The sequence below is a fragment of the Hylobates moloch genome, unplaced genomic scaffold, assembly GCF_009828535.3.
Source record: "Hylobates moloch isolate HMO894 unplaced genomic scaffold, HMol_V3 SCAFFOLD_18, whole genome shotgun sequence".
In the NCBI taxonomy this organism is placed as follows: domain Eukaryota; kingdom Metazoa; phylum Chordata; class Mammalia; order Primates; family Hylobatidae; genus Hylobates; species Hylobates moloch.
The window spans coordinates 28,102,297-28,119,700 of record NW_026652293.1 but is presented as its reverse complement, the minus strand read 5'-3'; the positions used below and the strand labels follow the sequence as shown (position 1 = coordinate 28,119,700).

The 17,404-nt window shown below is 41.6% G+C and overlaps 1 long non-coding RNA gene across 3 annotated transcripts in view; it reads left to right on the top strand.

Moving 5' to 3' along the window:
• The first annotated feature begins 25 nt into the window (after window positions 1–25).
• LOC131381818 (uncharacterized) overlaps window positions 26–17,404 on the top strand; it is a 60,182-nt gene continuing 42,803 nt past the window's right edge. For all 3 annotated transcript variants that reach the window (XR_009210768.1, XR_009210769.1, XR_009210767.1), the window contains exons 1-2: window positions 26–839; window positions 3,487–3,565. This is a non-coding gene — a long non-coding RNA (uncharacterized LOC131381818). The remainder of the gene's footprint in view (window positions 840–3,486; window positions 3,566–17,404) is intronic.

The window sequence follows — 17,404 nt, the reverse complement described above, 5'->3', positions numbered from 1 at the left end:
GGGTTCCTTCCTTCTCCGTGTAACTAGGTCAGCGCAAGGTGATCCTGAGGAGATAGGCGGCGCTCGGGGGGCGCCCTCGTTCTTTATCGCGCCTTTGTCCCTCCCTCCGTTCCTTGCCCTGCACCCTCACTTTCGCCTTGTGCGTTGCCTGTCCCGGAACTGGTTCCCTCCAGCCGCCCTCACCTGTTCTGACTTCCCCTCGAGGCACAATAGCCTGAGAGATCAGACGTGGGAGATTAGATTGCTCGGCGTCAGACCTACTTCTAGGCAACCCCCCCCCCCCAGACTGGAGCTGCTCGCCGTGGACTTTAGGAGCTAGTTGGGCGTGAGCCCTTAACTTTAGGGTCGGGGGGGAAGTGGCGTGTGCGGAGAGGAGGCGTAGAGAGTGTGAGGAAGAAGAGAGGCACTCTGAGAAGAAGTCGAACAACTAACCCCTCATTTGGCCTAGTTTGGGTGAGAAGATTGAGTCACTTGGGGAAAAAAAATATTGGAGAAGTCAGAGAAGGTATAATACTATCAGTGGTGCCACAAACACCAGTTTACTTCCGCTTTTCACCCCCCGGGTCTGTTTTGTCTGCGTGCAGCTCTCCTCTTGTTGGAGACGCTGAGTCAGTTCTCTACTGGTCTTGCCCTCTTCCGGAAAAAGATAACAGACCTGAGAAGTGGTAGTTCCTATCCTAACCTCCTGGGGCCATTTAGATCAGGTGCCAAACTTCATTATCCACCCCACCACCTTGCCCAGGAGGGAGGTCTGTGAAAGCGAAAAGTGATTTAAGCTGGGATCTGGCAGCAACTTCGTGGACTGTGAAGGGCACGCGGGAAAGGTATTTTGATTGAAGGTGAGGGATTTAGTGAGGTAAAATTATATCCAAATTAGAGTCTGGTAAAGGCTTCCAGGTTAATGTCCTGTTAACGCTTATCCTGATTTGTGGAGGACACTTAAGCTGTCTAGGCCTAACCTTGTGTTTGATCACTCACCTTAATTTGTAGACATTCAAGGTGCTCTTTGTCAATGCCTCTTACCATTTTTATCATTAACTATTTATGCTTATGGGAGCAGGAAAAATAAATTGTGGGAGCCTTATCTGCAATAGAAAGTTTACAACTTTTTTTCTAAAATCTTGAGGCAAGGAGACTTATTCCCCTGCCCCTTTTTTTCTCACAGATTTCTTGTATGTCTCCCTCGCCCCGCCCCCCCCAACAATTCAATTGTAGGAGGAAACAAGAACTAAGATGTCTATTCGTGTGATTTTTTATATCTTTCTTAAGGAGAAAAAGACTGACATTTGACACTGTGCTCCTGTTTTGTCTTGCTGATAATAACTGACAGCAATGTTTACTTTTCTTACAAATGAAACTATCAGGGTACATACCTTTTAAACTCTTTTAAAACAATGGGTTTCATCCTTCCAGTGGGAGAGTATGAATTGCCCACTCTGGGTAGGCACATGACTGTGTGGCCTGTTGGACACATGGTCACACTTGCTATACTCTAAATAGTGTCTTTGTGACCTGAAACAGTCAACACTTTTCTTAAAGCTACAGTGTGCCCACACTCATTGTATTTTTGCTTTGTATGGAATTTCAAATTTACTTATTACCTTCTCTATGAATAATGGCATAACTTATGCATTCCATTTGCCTTTCAGGGAATCTGATGGTTAATTTCAACCTCTTAAAGTAATACATTATGTTGTAAGATTTTGCTCTTAATAAAGCAGTCCCGCTTATCCTTGGTTTCACTTTCCAAGATTTTGTCAACCATGGCCCAAAAATGTTACATCACTACTCTTGCATTTGGGGGGTATCATTACATAAAATGATAGTTACATGAACACAAGCACTGTCACACTGCAACAGTCTGACAACCCAGACAGTAACTGGCTAATGGCAATCTGGGCAGGGACAGAGCAGACTGTGCTCCTCAGAATGGTGCACAATTTAAAACTTATGAATCGCTTATTTCTGGAATTTGCTATTTATGTCACAATACTTATTTGCTATTTATGTCACAGTGCTTATGTCATTCACCTCACTTCATCTCATCATGTAGATATTTTATCATCTCACATCACAAGAAGAAGGGTTAGTTCAGTACACTAAGATGCTTTGAGAGGGAGACCATACGTAACTTTTATTACAGTACACTCTTAAAATTGTTCTAGTTTATTTTATTATTATTAGTTTTTGAGACAGCTTCTTGTCTCCCAGCCAGGACTATAATGGCACAATCTCAGTTCACTGCAACCTCCATCTCCAGGGTTCAAGTGATTCTCCTGCCTCAGCCTCCCAAGTAGCTGGGATTATAGGTGCCCGCCACCACGCCTGGCTAATTTTTGTATTTTTAGTAGAGGTGGGGTTTCGCCATGTTGGCCAGGCTGGTCTCGAACTCCTGACCCCAGGTGATCTGCCCACCTTAGCCTCCCAAAGTGCTGGGATTACAGGCATCAGCCACGGCGCCCAGCCTGTTCTATTTTATTATTATTGTTGTCAGTATCTTACTGTGCCTAATTTATAAGTGAAACTTTATCATAGGTATGTATGTATAGGAAAAAACATAGTGCATTTAGAGTTCGATACTATCTGAGGTTTCAGGCATCCACTGAGTGTCTTGGAACATATTCACCAGGCATAGGGGGTGAGGGTGACTACTGTACTTAGGTAAGATTTATTTGGAGAGTGCTTAATAAAAATAAAAAGTATGAATTTCTTGAGTACCTATTTTGTGTCAGGTCCTGAGAAAGATAATCAGGAATTGGTGTCAATCTGCCATCTTTTCTTTGTTCACCCTGATCCTGCTTCAGATGTTGTCTCCATCCTTAACTGACCTGTGTTTTATTTATTCTTGATGTATTAGTTTGCTAGGGCTGCCATAACAGACTGAATGGCTTAAACAACAGAAAGTTGTCAAGCATGATGGCTTGCACCTATAAGCCCAGCTACTGGTGGTGGGGAGAGGATCACTTGAGCCCAGGAGTTCAAGACTGCAGTGAGCTATGATCGTGCCACTGCATTCAGGCAACAGAGTAAGACCCTGTCTCTAAAAAAACAAAAACAAAAACCCTCCAGAAATTTGTCTTACAGTTCTGAAGGCTAGAAGTCAGATCAAGGTATTGTCAGGGCCCTATTCCCTCTGAAGGCTCTAGGCCACTCTCCTAACTTCTGGTAGTTCCTTGGCTTGTCAACATAACTCCAGTTTTCACATGATGTTCTCCCTGTCTGGGTATCTATTGTTCAAATTTCCCCTTTTTATATGGACACCAGGGTTAATTGAATTAGGGGCCCACCCTACTCCAGTATGACATTAATTTAACTAAATCTGCAACTACTCTGTTTCCAAATAAGGTCGTATTTTGAGGTACTGGGGGTTAGGACTTTAACATACAAATGTTGAGAGAACACAGCTCAACTCATAACACCTTAGTTCATTTCTTAAGTGTGGTCCACTGAACACATTCATTGGAATCACCTGTGTATTCTTCCTAGAACTGCAAGTCCTCATGTGTCCGGAATTGGTGGGATCTTGGTCTCACTGACTTCAAGAATGAAGCCATGGACCCTCGTGGTGAGTGTTACAGTTCTTAAAGGTGGTGTGTCCGGAGTTTGTTCCTTCTGACATTCAGATGTGTTTGGAGTTTTTTCCTTCTGGTGGGTTCGTGGTCTCACTGGCTTCAGAAGTGAAGCTGCAGACCTTCACGGTGAGTGTTACAGCTCATAAAGGCAGTGTGGACCCAAAGAGTGAGCAGCAGCAAGATTTATTGCAATGAGTGAAAAAACAAAGCTTCCACAGTGTGGAAGGGGACCTGAGTGGGTTGCCACTGCTGACTAGGCAGCCAGCTTTTATTCTCTTATCTAGCCCCACCCACATCCTGCTGATTGGTCCATTATAGGAGAGCTGATTGGTCCGTTTTGACAGGGTGCTGATTGGTGTGTTTATAATCCCTGAGCTACACACAAAAGTTCTCCACCTCCCCACTAGATTAGCTAGATACAGAGTATCCACACAAAGGTTCTCCAAGTCCCCACCAGAGTAGCTAGATACAGAGTGTCGATTGGTGCATTCACAAACCCTGAGCTAGACACAGGCTGCTGATTGGTGTGTTTACAAACCTTGAGCTAGATGCAGAGTGCCGATTGGCATATTTACAATCCCTTAGCTAGACATAAAGGTTCTCCAAGTCCCCATCAGACTCAGGAGCCCAGCTGGCTTCACCCAGTGGATCCCGCAACAGGGCTGCAGGTGGAGATGCTTGCCAGTCCCGCTCGGTGTGCCTGCACTCCTCAGCCCTTGGGTGGTCGATGGGACTGGGCACCGTGGAGCAGGGGGCGGTGCTCGTGGGGGAGGCTTGGGTGGCGCAGGAGCCCACGGTGGCAGGGGGGAGGCTCAGGCATGGCAGGCTGCAGTTCCTGAGCCCTGCCCCGCGAGGAGACAGCTAAGGCCCTGCGAGAAGCACAACAGCTGCTGGCCGAGGTGCTAAGCCCCTCACTGCCTGGGACGGCGGGGCCGGCTGGCTGCTGTGAGTGCAGGGCCCACTGAGCCCACGCCTACCCAGAACTCGCGCTGGCCAGCAAGTGCCACGGGCAGCCCCAGTTCCTGCCGGGGCCTCTCCCTCCAGACTTTCCCGCAAGCTTAGGGAGCCCGCTCCGGCCTCGGCCAGCCCAGAAAGGGGCTCCCACAGTGCAGCGGCGGGCTGAAGGGCTCCTCAAGTGCTGCCAAAGTGGGAGCCCAGGCAGAGGCAGCGCTGAGAGTGAGCGAGGGCTGCAAGGACTGCCAGCACACTGTCACCTCTCACTTAGGCTTTACCCTAGACTAATGATTTTCAAAGGAAGAGAGTGGTTTTCCCCTGGGGAATATTTGGCAATCCCTGGAAACATGACTGGGGGAGATGTGCTACAGGTATCTAGTGGACTTGGAATGCTGCTGAACATCCTACAAAGCACAGGACACTGTCCCACAGCAAAAAATTATTCCACCTGAAATGTCAGTCGTGCCGAGATTGAGAAACCCTGTCCTAAAATTGGTAAGTCTACTCTCTGGGAAAGTGGCCTGGAAACCTACATTCTGACAAACACCATAGCATCTTGTACCCCTACTAAAGCCAGAAAACCACTGCAAACACAAAAGCATTTTCTAGGCGTATGAACATGCTCCATTTCTCCTCAGATATTAGTCATCTCTCTTATTTATTAACCATGCTAATTATGATAAGCTGATTTTATTCAATACTACTACTTAGCAATTCAGTTTACCAGTCATAGTCTTAATTTAAGTTGGAATCTTATTTACATTTTAAAACTTCTGTGCCACATTACATCATTTTTGATCAACTGTCTGCATTTTCTGGGTGTCATTTGCCTAATGAAAAACTGTTGCCAATTTGTGACTTGGAAAAAAAGCAATGCTTTGCCTGCCTCCTCCAGTCTGCTAGTTTCTCCTGTACTCTAAGTGACTGACTCTTCTGTCGTATATTTCTTTCATCCCTTGCAGTCAGTGCTACTGTCCTCAATTTCTTTCTCTTCTTTCCTTTTGGCACTTGAAAATATTGTTAGGGTATATTAATGGTGTCTTAAGAGCCAAAACAAGAAAATGGTAGTATCATAAAAGTCACAAGAAGCCTAGGGAAAAATCTTGAAACGTCCATACTTACTTCCACTAAAGTAGGTCATTAGAAATTGTGTTACAATGTATAATAAATTGAGAACTTGATGCCTCTGAAAAAAAAAAAAGGCTTTTTAAATTAGTATTGCCTTTCAGAGAAAATCTTCCATTTTCCAGATAAGGCTTCCATAAATACCTCATCAGAATAAGGCAAACTGTGATTATTAAAAAAAAAAAAAAAATCCAAGGATTTGGGCAAGGTGGCACCTGCCTGTAACCCCAGCTACTAGGGAGACAGAGGCGGTAGGATCTCTTGAGCCCAGGAATTCAACACCAGCCTGGGCAACATAGTGAGTGAGACCCCCTTTCTAAAAAATAAAAAATCCAAGGGTTATAATTCTCCAAATACATGCGTCAGAATACTTCAGTCTTGAATTATTCCTGTCGGCTATTACATTATCCAAGCAAACTTTTACTAATAACTTTTTGCTAGTATTCTAAAGTAATTACTGTTAAAGTTTTTGAGAACAATTCTAGCCTCCTCATCCAACAACCAGGATTTGCTAATAGTTGCTCTTTCTTTCAACAGTTTCTTAGGAATTAAAACTTCTTATGTCATTCAAGCATGTATCCTGTAAAACTGTATAATCTTCAAGCCTGCTCCATCTTTAGAAATGTCATATTCAGCTGTGAACTCTGATGTATAGCCTAGGCTTCAATAAAAAAAAAAAACTTATTTTTTTAATCAACTTGATTGCTGAGAATGAGCAAGGCATGGAATAAGCAGCCTTTATACTAAGCTGAGTTTTTAACGTAATCACTAAATTAAATGTATAAACAAAAGTGTGAGTGTGGTAACATATAGCACAATCTATACAGTTCAGAAAGAGATCTTTTGTTGTGATCACATTCAAAACTGGATACCTGGTGAATGAAAGTTACCCAATATAATTCAGTTGGACTATTCAGGAAGTAGTGCTGCAGGAAATAAAATCAAAAAGAATAATAATTCAATTGGACTAGCTAGCCAACTGTTGCCTGTGTAAACTGATCACTCAACATGAAGTCAAGAGACTACTTCAATGGAAAAAAACCAGAAAGGACAGAACGGTTGGGTTGTAAACATGAGTTCTCCTTTCTTGTATTCTTATTGTCTAAAGAGGAGCAGAGTAAAGTACAAGGAGAAAATGATGTTTTACAAGAGTCGAGTGAACTGGACTTTCTTTTTTTTTCTGAGACAGGGTCTCATTCCAGTCACCTAGGCTAGAGTGCAGTGGCACAATCACAGTTCACTGCAGCCTCGACTTCCCTGTAGCTGGGACTACAGGTGTGTGCCACCATCCCTTGCTAATTTTTGTATTTTTTGTAGAGACAGGGTTCTGCCATGTTGCCCTTGAACTCCTGAGCTCAAGCAATCTACACACCTTGGCCTCTCAAAGTGCCTGGATTATAGGCGTGAGCCAGGGCACCCGGCCTGAATTAGACTTTCTAACTATGAAAGAAAGTCACAAAGCTGTTAGCTAGAGGTTCCTGCCCCTTGAAAATAATTCCTCCCTGCTGTACTACTCCAAAATCGGTGCCATTGGGGAAAGAATTATTGAGTGAAATGTTTTCTTTCACAACCGTCTCCAATATCTTAAAAAAGAAAAATGTGAAAGGAAAACTATTGTGGCAAGATATTCTACCAACAGGCCTTATTGGGTCACTATGCCTGAGTCACCCTTGTCCCACAATAGCACTTCTCTGTTCTCAATACCTTGCTCCTGTCCTTTTAGACCCAGTTAGTACCTTTTCATTTCCAAGAAGTGGGCTTGTATAATGGAAAGAATGCTAGACTTGAGGCCTAGTCTCAAATCTTGGCTCTGTTACTCAACTACCTAAGTCAGATCTCTTGTCTTCTTGGTGATTGTTTTCTAATCTTTAAAATGGGAGCAATAAAACTTATCTCACAGAAATAAAGTTGGTGCAAATGTTTACTTCTAATGGCCAAAACTGCAATTACTTTTGCACCAACCTATATATGTACTTGACATATAGTTTTATGAGTAAATATTTGTTTACTTAGTTATTTTAAGGCTTCCTCCAATTACTCCAGCATATATAGCTTTTCTTCCAAATCTATGAACCCCGACATATCATTAGTAAGATTTATTTGATACTTAATCCAATGCAGGGTACTTTTATACTTACAAATTTAAGAATTAAGTGAGGCTGGGTGCAGTGGTGCACCCCTGTAATCCCAGCACTTTGGGAGGCCAAGATGGGAGGATCACGAGGTCAGGAGATCGAGACCATCCTGGCTAACACGGTAAAACCCCATCTCTACTAAAAATACAAAAATTAGCTGGGCATGGTGGCACACACTTATAGTCCCAGCTACTTGGGAGGCTGAGGCAGGAGAATCACTTGAACCTGGGAAGCAGAGGTTGCAGTGAGCCGAGATCATGCCACTGCACTCCAGCCTGGGCTACAGAGGGAGACTTCATCTCACAAAAAAAAAAAAAAAAAAAAAAAGAATTGAGTGATGATAATCTTTGAGTACATGGAAGCAGTCCAGACTCCTAAGTGGGCTGTGCCTCTGACCTCAGAAGTGTTGAATGAATTCATGTCTTAATCATCTGTGCCTCTTGTAGCTGTCTCTGTTAATAGGAAACTATTGTGGGAATGGAAAGGGAAATGTATTTTTCTTTGTGGTCTATGGGGATAAAGACCATGGTTCATTTTGCATCTAACCATAATTTCTATCCCAGTGTTTTTGCACACAATTTTTGTCGTCTAAAAAAATAGATGAATTGAACTTTTAGAAGTGATTTTCTTTTTAATTTTTTTTTTTTTTGAGACAGAGTCTCGTTCTTTCACCATGCTGGAGTGCAGTGGCGTGATCTCAGCTCACTGCAACCTCTGCCTCCCAGGTTCAAGCTATTCTCCTGCCTCAACCTCCCGAGTAGCTGGGACTACAGGCACCTACCACCACACTCAGCTAATTTTTGTATTTTTAGTAGAGACAGGGTTTCCCCATGTTGGCCAGGATGGTCTCGATCCCCTGACCTCGTGATCCACCCGCTTCGGCCTCCCAAAGTGCTGGGATTACAGGCATCCACCACCGTGCCCAGCCTAGAAGTGATTTTCTTTATGTCAATTGAATAGGAAATTTCCTTTTCTGCAAAGAACTAATATTTTCTTTGCTTTTAAGAGGATCCTGTAAATTTTAAAATGCTTTCTTCAAGAACTTATAGTGTCTTAAATGATTTAAGATCTACTGAATCATGAAACTTTTATTAGTTTTACTCTATCTGGAATGAATTTATGGATGTCCAATTTGCATGTTAAGTATAAATGAAAGAGAAAAATCTTTTAGTTTGTATACATTTTTTAAAGGTACCAGATTGTCTACTGGGAAATTGGCTTCATTAATTGACCACATTGTCACTACTGTATATAGAAATTTCTAGATAATCTCTTATTGGTCTCACTAAGTTTAAAGCATGATGCCCCCTCACCCAACGGAATAGTAATGTAGACATGCCTTAGGGTCTATATCAGAAAAGCCAGTTACATATAGGTTAAGAAAATCTTCAAAGATATCAAAGAACCATGGTCACTTCTTTGCCATACGATACCACTTTATACTTAAAGTGGTATAAAGAATGAAATTCATGTTATTGAAAGGTTAGGCCAGTCAGAATGAATTGAAAGCTTTTCAGAATATTTGTTTTACAAACAAAAGGGTACAGTGCTTCCTATGTTACTTCCAAATCAGCTGATTGGCTTAGAAAAAGTATCTCGAATTCAAGTTACCATTTTAGACCAAGAGTTGACACACCAAGGATGATTTGAGAAGTGCCATAGAACAAATCTAGCTCCCAGTGACCTTTGAGCTGCCATACATGCTCTGGACTCCCAAACTCTAGACTTCCTCTGTGTGAAAAGGAAACAAACTTTGATTTGTTTTAGTCACAAATGGAAATGGAAATAGCCAATTTAGTGATCTCTGTCACTTTTTAAAAGTATCCTTTTTGTATCCTATTCTTCCTGTTCAGTTTATTTCATTTTATAATACAGTAGCTGTTTGTATTTCCTTGAGTCCACACTGTGCATTTGAAACTAGCAAATTGCAAACATAGGTTCAGTGCTAAAGACTGGTTACTCATTCCATCAAGTTTGCAGTAAGTTGTTTGTAGGTGACTCTGATTAAAAGTCAAGACCACATCCAAAGTCTACAATCTCAAATTTTGAACATTGCAATTTAGAAGGTTAAGCCTTACCCCACCTCTGTCTTATCTGACTGTTAATCTAGTGCCACATCATTTTTACTCTCCCAAATGGCATATTAGTCTACTTGATGGGCTATAGCAAATATTTACTGAGTGTCTGTTTTATGTAAAGCATTGTGCTGAATACCGTGAAGTTTACAGATGTGTTGTGAAGTTTTTGATTTTTTAGAAAGTAACCAGTTTATTGAATAGGGTAGAATCTGTGGGGTACAAATGGGGAGTGGGTTTATTTTTTTCTGATCTTCAAACATTCACTGATAACTCTTTCATTCTTGCCTTATAGATAAACCTTAAGATCCCAAAAATTTTTAGTCCTTTTGGATATTTTTAAGGTTCACTTTCAGATAGCAAAAGAAAAACAAATACAGTTAGGTCTAAATCAAGACTTTAATCTCACATCTAATTCAAAGTTTTCCCTGGCTTCCCTTACTTCCCAAGGCTCAGGAACCCACAGTGGGCATGGGGAGTGTGATCTTTCTCTGACTTTTACTTTACTCTTTACCACATGGTAGTAAATGGCAACTCCATTTTAATCTGTCTTCTGAATTCCTGCCACTTTCTTTGCTGCTCATTTCTTTCCAGTTCCAGTGTCTTTCTTTCCATCCCAGAATATATTAACCATTTTCCAAGAACCTTTGGATTTACTCTTCTTTCTGCTTAAAGCTTTTCCCTCCAGCTAGCGTGGCTTGCTCCCTCACTTTTAAGCCTCTGCTCAAATGTCACCTTATCAGCAAGCCCTTCCCTAACTACCCTGTCTCAAGTGGCACATGCCCACAACCATCATTTCCTTATTCTGCTTTATTTTTCTCATCTCACCATCTGATAAATTATACTTCTGCTGGGAAGTTAGGTGTCTGTTTCACCTTCTGCAGGTGCCTCCCATCTTTATGAGGGAGGTTGGGAGATAACACACTGTATTAGTCTGTTTTCACACAGCCATAAAGAACTGCCCAAGTCTGGGTAATTTATAAAGGAAAGGTTTCATTGACTCATGGTTCAGCATGGCTCGGGAGGCCTCAGGAAGCTTTCGATCATGGCAGAAGGCGAAGAAGAAGCAAGGCACCTTCTTCACAAGGTGGCAGGAAGGAGAAGTGCCGAGTGAATCGGGAAGAGCCCCTTACAAAACCGTCAGATCTTGTGAGAACTCACTATCATGAGAACAGCATGGGGGAAACTGCCGCCATGATTCAGTTGCCCCAACCTGGTCTCTCCCTTGACACGTGGGGATTATGGGAATTACAATTCGAGATGAGATTTGGGTGGGGACACAAAGCCTAACCATATCTCCTTTCTCCCCTCTATGAGAAGGGGTGGAAAAAGGCCAACACATTCTTTACTCTTTTGAATTCCTGTTCTCATTGACGTTGGCATATAGAATCTGGAGGTAAGAGTTTTATAAATACTAGACTGATCTGGCTTTTTATACTAAGTGGCATGGATGTGTCAGACACTTCTCTTTAAAATATGGGGATAATTGTCTCTTATTTTCAGCTTTGAGACTTAGGCTAAAATATAAAGAAAACAAAACTTCATACAGCATGCTGTTAAATAAAAACCTTCTCACAAATAAAGATAGCATGCTTTAATTGTCACAAAGAGAACACTTGAATTTGAGATAACCACGATGATATGACAGATGGCTCCATGAATTCAGGATGTCTAATTTTTAAGAACTAGGATCTGAGGTATTTACACAGCTCAAAAGCAATGTAAAATTTGTTATGCAGTTACCATGGTGGAAATTTATTGTTTCTGGCTGTCTAGCATTCACTCCTCCTTCTGGGACTACAACCCTTTAGCCACAGTGAATGTTTGTTAATGGATATGTGACCAAAATTGATCCAATTAGAATGAATCCTTGCATATTGACTGGACAGGAATCTGGGAGATATATGCCTGGTGTTGGTGGGGCCGTCACTTAGAGATAAGCTGCCTTTGAGTAAAGCAATGAAGAGGATAGGGGTTGTAAGATGAAGAGAGGCCAAGGCCAAGGTATGGTGACATTGGCCCTGGATCCAGTCATGAAGTCAATGCTTAGACTTATGCTTACATAAGTCAAGTAACTTCCTTTTTTTTTTTCAAGCCAGGTGACTTGGCTTTTCATCACTTGTAACCCAATAGTTCTGGCTGTTGTAACGCATCCCACTTCTCAACTTAAACTGTTGCCTCTGGTGCATTGTCGTCAGAACTGCTATGTTCTTGGCATATTTTCTCAAGATGGATTTATTCCAGTGAGTGCTGATAACTGAAAGAATTTATTGATGTCCCATTCTGGGATCCTCCTGGCTACTGGGAACAATAAAAAAATATAGCTAATTGTGTTGACAAATTCACCAATGTTATGTTTGGATGCATAGTTATGTTTGTGATTCTGAATTTTACTGTTCTATATATGTGGCTAAAGAAATTTTCTTACTCCTTTCCCATAACAAGCCAAAATAGCAGGTTTGGCTGAGCACAGTGGCTCACACCTATAATACTAGCACTTTGGGAGGCTGAGGTGGGTGGATCATTTGAGGTCAGGAGTTTGAGACCAGCCTGACCAACATAGTGAAACCCCGTCTCCACTAAAAATATAAAAAAATTAGCTGGGCATGCTGATGCATGCCTGTAGTCCCAGCTACTCGGGATGCTGAGGCAGGATAATCACTTGAACATGGGAGATGGAGGTTGGAATGAGCCAAGATCACTGAACTGCACTTCAGCCTGGGCAACAGAATGAGACTCTGTCTCAAAAAAAAAAAGAAAAAAAAAAAAGCAGGTTCGCATTATTTATTTATTTATTTAGAGATAGGGCCTGGCTCTGTTACCCAGGCTGGGGTGCAGTGGCAGAATCTTGGCTCACTGCATCCTCTACCACTCGGGCTCAAACCATCTTCCACCTCAGCCTCCTGAGTAGCTGGGATCACAGGTGCACACCACCATGCTTAGCTGATTTTTGTATTTTTTTTAGAGATGGGGTTTCAGCATGTTGCCCAGGCTGGTTTCCAACTCATGAGCTCAAGTGATCCGCCTGCCTTGGCCTCCCAAACTGCCGGGATTACATGCATAAGCCACCGTGCCCAGCCTACATTACTTTTAGTAATCATTTTCACTAGTCTTTATAAAGTATGTGACTATCTTTAAATGTTTTATGTTCTGATATATGTTATATACCTAACTATAAAGGTACTAAAAATGTTTTCTTTTACAGAACCCAAAGTCCTTCAACATTAAAAAGAATGTGTTCCTCCTAGTGCCTGAAACATAGTTCTCTAATAAAAAGAGTTCTAAAGTAATAGCCCAGTCAAGAGTGGTTTACGTCTTTGAGAATTCTTAGCAATGCTATTATTGGGAGAATTTTCTGGAAGAAGTCTGAAATTATCACTAATACTGTGACTTTATACATCCACCAAAGTTCTGACATCATTTTTTTTGACAGTTGTGCCTTTAGTCACTCTATTTCATTAAAAATATACTGTTTTAAAGATCCTATAAATGACTATCCACTTATGTGGGATATAGGTCACTCTCAACATAGTATTTTTTTTAAGCAGTATTTCTTATAGGAGTCTTATTGATCACATAGTAGTTACAAGAATGTCAGATGTGATGACATATACAGTCTAAACCAGACAGGCTGATTAAGAATTTACATAATGTCGGCTGGGCGCAGTGGCTCATACCTGTAATCCCAGCACTTTGGGAGGCCAACGTGGGTAGATCACCTGAGGTAGGGAGTTTGAGACCCACCTGACCAACACGGAGGAACCTCGTCTCTACTGAAAATACAAAATTAGCCGGGTGTGGTGGTGCATGCCTGTAATCCCAGCTACTCGGGAGGCTGAGGCAGGAGAATTGCTTGAACCTGGAGGTGGAGGTTGCGGTGAGCCGAGATCGCACCATTGCTCTCCAGCCTGGGCAACAAGAGCGAAACGCCATCTCAAAACAACAACAAAAAACAACAAAAAACTTACATAATGTAAAAGTATAGTCCATATCAAAAGTGAGACGTGGACATACACCTGCAGCGGGGAGAGTAGGTTATGGGAATTCCTTTAATGATAAGTTGAAGGCTCATGTACAGTTATGTTGCTTTTCCCCGTTCCATAACAGAAAATAACTTTCACTAACAGATACAGGTATTCCATACATATTCAGTACACAGAGTAAATTATGACCTGCTACATGTACAACCTAAAGTGGTATAACTGTGATCTTTCTGTGATACTCCCATGAAAATAGTAAATAGTGAACCCCATGTAGGCAGTGGGAAGCACTGGTAGCTTATTCTAGTTTGAGCCTGGAAGATGTTTAACTCTTGACACTAATATTTGTAAAGAGCATATTTCCTTTTGCTATGTTTTCCTCACAACTGACCTGCACTTAGAGTGGGGGATTTTTTTAAAATGTTTTATTTCCATAGGTTTTTGGGGAAACAGGTGATATTTGGTTACATGAGTAAGTTTTCAGTGGTGATTTGTGAGATTCCAGTGCTCCCATCACCCAAGCAGTATACGTCAAACCCAATTTGTAGTCTTTTATCAGAGTGGGATAATTTCGATAATTGTTTGACCTAACAGTAATGACTGAACTACTTTTTACTAATACATTTTAGTCACATACTTAACACAAAACGTGGGTCTTCTATAACTGTTCTAAGAGGTAGAAAGGAATGCATCTAAATTTTAATGATTTTAGTTTTCATTTTCTATAGTTTCTAATACCATCCTAAAGAATAAAATAGATACAACTGCTTCTTCATTTACCAAAGCAGGCAGTAGTTTGAGCTCTTAGATTAGAGAAAATACAAAACAAGAAATGCCCCTCTTTTTCTGTAGGGCCTTTAAAGAAACTAGACCAAATTTATAAATTATTCAAAGTTCCTATACAGTAGTGGTGTTTTTCTGTGTAACTAACTGTCTAAAGAACAAACCAAATAAGAGCTTTCTAACTGCAAGATCATTGCCTTTTGGTATATTTCTTTTAGGAATTAGGAATCTTTAACAGCAGTTCACAGTCAGTCTCATTTTCTTATATGCCCCCATTTTCCCTGCTTTGTGCCAAGTCTTATGGCAATGTATTTTGGAGGGGGTTGCTGGACTATTTATGCTTAGAGATCTTCTTAAGCAGATTTCTCTAGTTAGGTAAGAACCCTTCTGATAAAACGTGGCAGGTTCTATGAACCTAAAGAGAAGACTTAATGTCTCTCTGAATGCCTTTAAGTTACTGCTCCAATTGCAAGTGCCTAACTGGGGGGCAGGGGGGTGGGGAAAGGAGCATTAAAAGAACCTGAAGAATTATTTCACTGGCAACATAGAATGCAAGGTATTTTATTTTTGAACTTTTAAAATTTGAAAACAAGATAGCCTAGGATAAATAATACAGTTTTCTAAAATTGAATTTGCTCATTCAGAGCTCAGTTTTTCTGAGCTCTGAATACAAACACAACTTTCTAGACTCCTAAGTGGGAACACTGCTGTGATGATCTGTGATTAGATGAACTGATCAATCTCAATTGGTAACATCCCCTTTTTATCCTCGCCCCCGACTCTGGGAATGATTTAAACATTCTAGAATAGATGCATTTTGTATGTGTGTGTTTCTAGTCTTATACTGACAGCTTCACTCCAAATGTCTCCCTAGAGGTATACACTGTCACATACAGGAATTCGTCTTCATCCTTCTCACTTTCATATACTTCAGAAATCAGCATGGAAATACTCACCAAGGTGTCTCTGCTCACCACTAGGAAGAGGGCTTGATTACCGTCGAGCTTTAAGGGCCTTCTAATTATCTTGACTGGTTTACTCATGTTGACCTGATCAGGTACAAAATTACTTGGTTTTCCAGGACGAGAAGCAGCTGCTTTTCACCACTGTCATTCTTTTGTCACTGGGATTTTGGTAAGATGCTGCTGTCAGATAAGTGGGACATCCACTCTTTGTTCGGAGGAGTGACACTGCTTGAAGATCTTCTCCAATCTCATGTCATGCAAGGCTGGACAAGGGCTGTGGCCAAGCAGAGGGTCCTGTTTAATTCCTAAGCAAATATTGATTACATGCTTATCACACACCAGGTACTGTGGTAAGGTTTTGTCCTGTGGGGTCGAAGTTAGATATTGAAATATATGTCTATAATCACTGTGATATGCTGAGGGAAGATAGATTCCAAATGCTGTTGGAGCCTGGAAGAAGGGCAGGTGAGTCAGTGATCAGGGAAGATTCCAGAGAAGGCAGGATTTGACCTGAGACTTAAAGATGGGTATGAGTTTACCTGGTGGATAGGGGAAGGCATTTTAGAAAGCATGTGGAAAATAGAAACAGTATATTTGAGGACTCCTAAATAGAGTATGTTGGAGAGGGGGTAAGAAGAAAGCATGTTGGACACCAAAGAAAGGGAGGTGAAGCTGGCACAGTAGTGCATGCCTGTAATCCCAGCTACTCAGGAGGCTGAGACGGGAAAATTGCTTGAGCCCAGGAGTTCCAGATCAGCCTGGGAGACATAGCAAGACCCTGTCTCTTAAAAAAAAAAAAAAAAAAGAAGAAGAAGATGAACAGGAAAAAGGGTGCCTTGCTTGCAACTGTTATTCCTTAGAATTTGGATTGTCTTTTTATTATTATTATTTTTATTTTTTAGAATCAGGCAACAACCCATTTTATGAAATAGAAAGGGCAGTCCCAGCATTTGGATTGTCTTAAAGGCAATGAGAAACGAATTAATCTAGGGAGGAATATTCTCATATTTGCTTTTTTTTTTTAAAAGCCTTTGTGGATGGTTTTCTTAAAGAGAAGGCTGTTGACTTCTCCATATCCACAAGGGAGAGGGTAAGAGAGAAAAGATAACATGCAGAGAATGAATTGTTGCAAGAGAGAGTTCCATTAGACAAAGTAAGAACTTGACTCTGTGGGGATTAGACAGAGGTCATGAAAGGAATTGGTAGCCTTTTCAGACCTGAGGATGTTTTATAAAGGGTGGTCATCGTCTTTCACATTGTAAGTTTTGTTTCTGGTTGAGGCAAGAGGTTGGATATATTCAGACTTCCTACAGCGTGTTCTTTTTTTTTTTTTTTTTTTTGAGACGGAGTCTCACTCTGTCGCCCAGGCTGGAGTGCAGTGGCGCAATCTCGGCTCACTGCAAGCTCCGCCTCCCGGGTTCACGCCATTCTCCTGCCTCAGCCTCTCCGAGTAGCTGGGACTACAGGCGCCTGCCACCACGCCCGGCTAATTTTTTGTATTTTTAGTAGAGACCGGGTTTCACCGTGGTCTCGATCTGCTGACCTCGTGATCCGCCCGCCTCGGCCTCCCAAAGTGCTGGGATTACAAGCGTGAGCCACCGCGCCCGGCTCAGCGTGTTCTTTAGAAGAGTCATTCTATCTGTTAACAGATAACAGAAAACAAAGTTTCAGTGCTCCCCAGAAGTTTGGCTTAGGCACAACTGAATAGGCCTATCTAGTTACTGCAGTATTTTTTAAAACAACATTTAATATGATGATGTAAACTGAATATTTGAGTGAAACTTTGGATTCAGGGTCCCCAAACTTGATTACAGG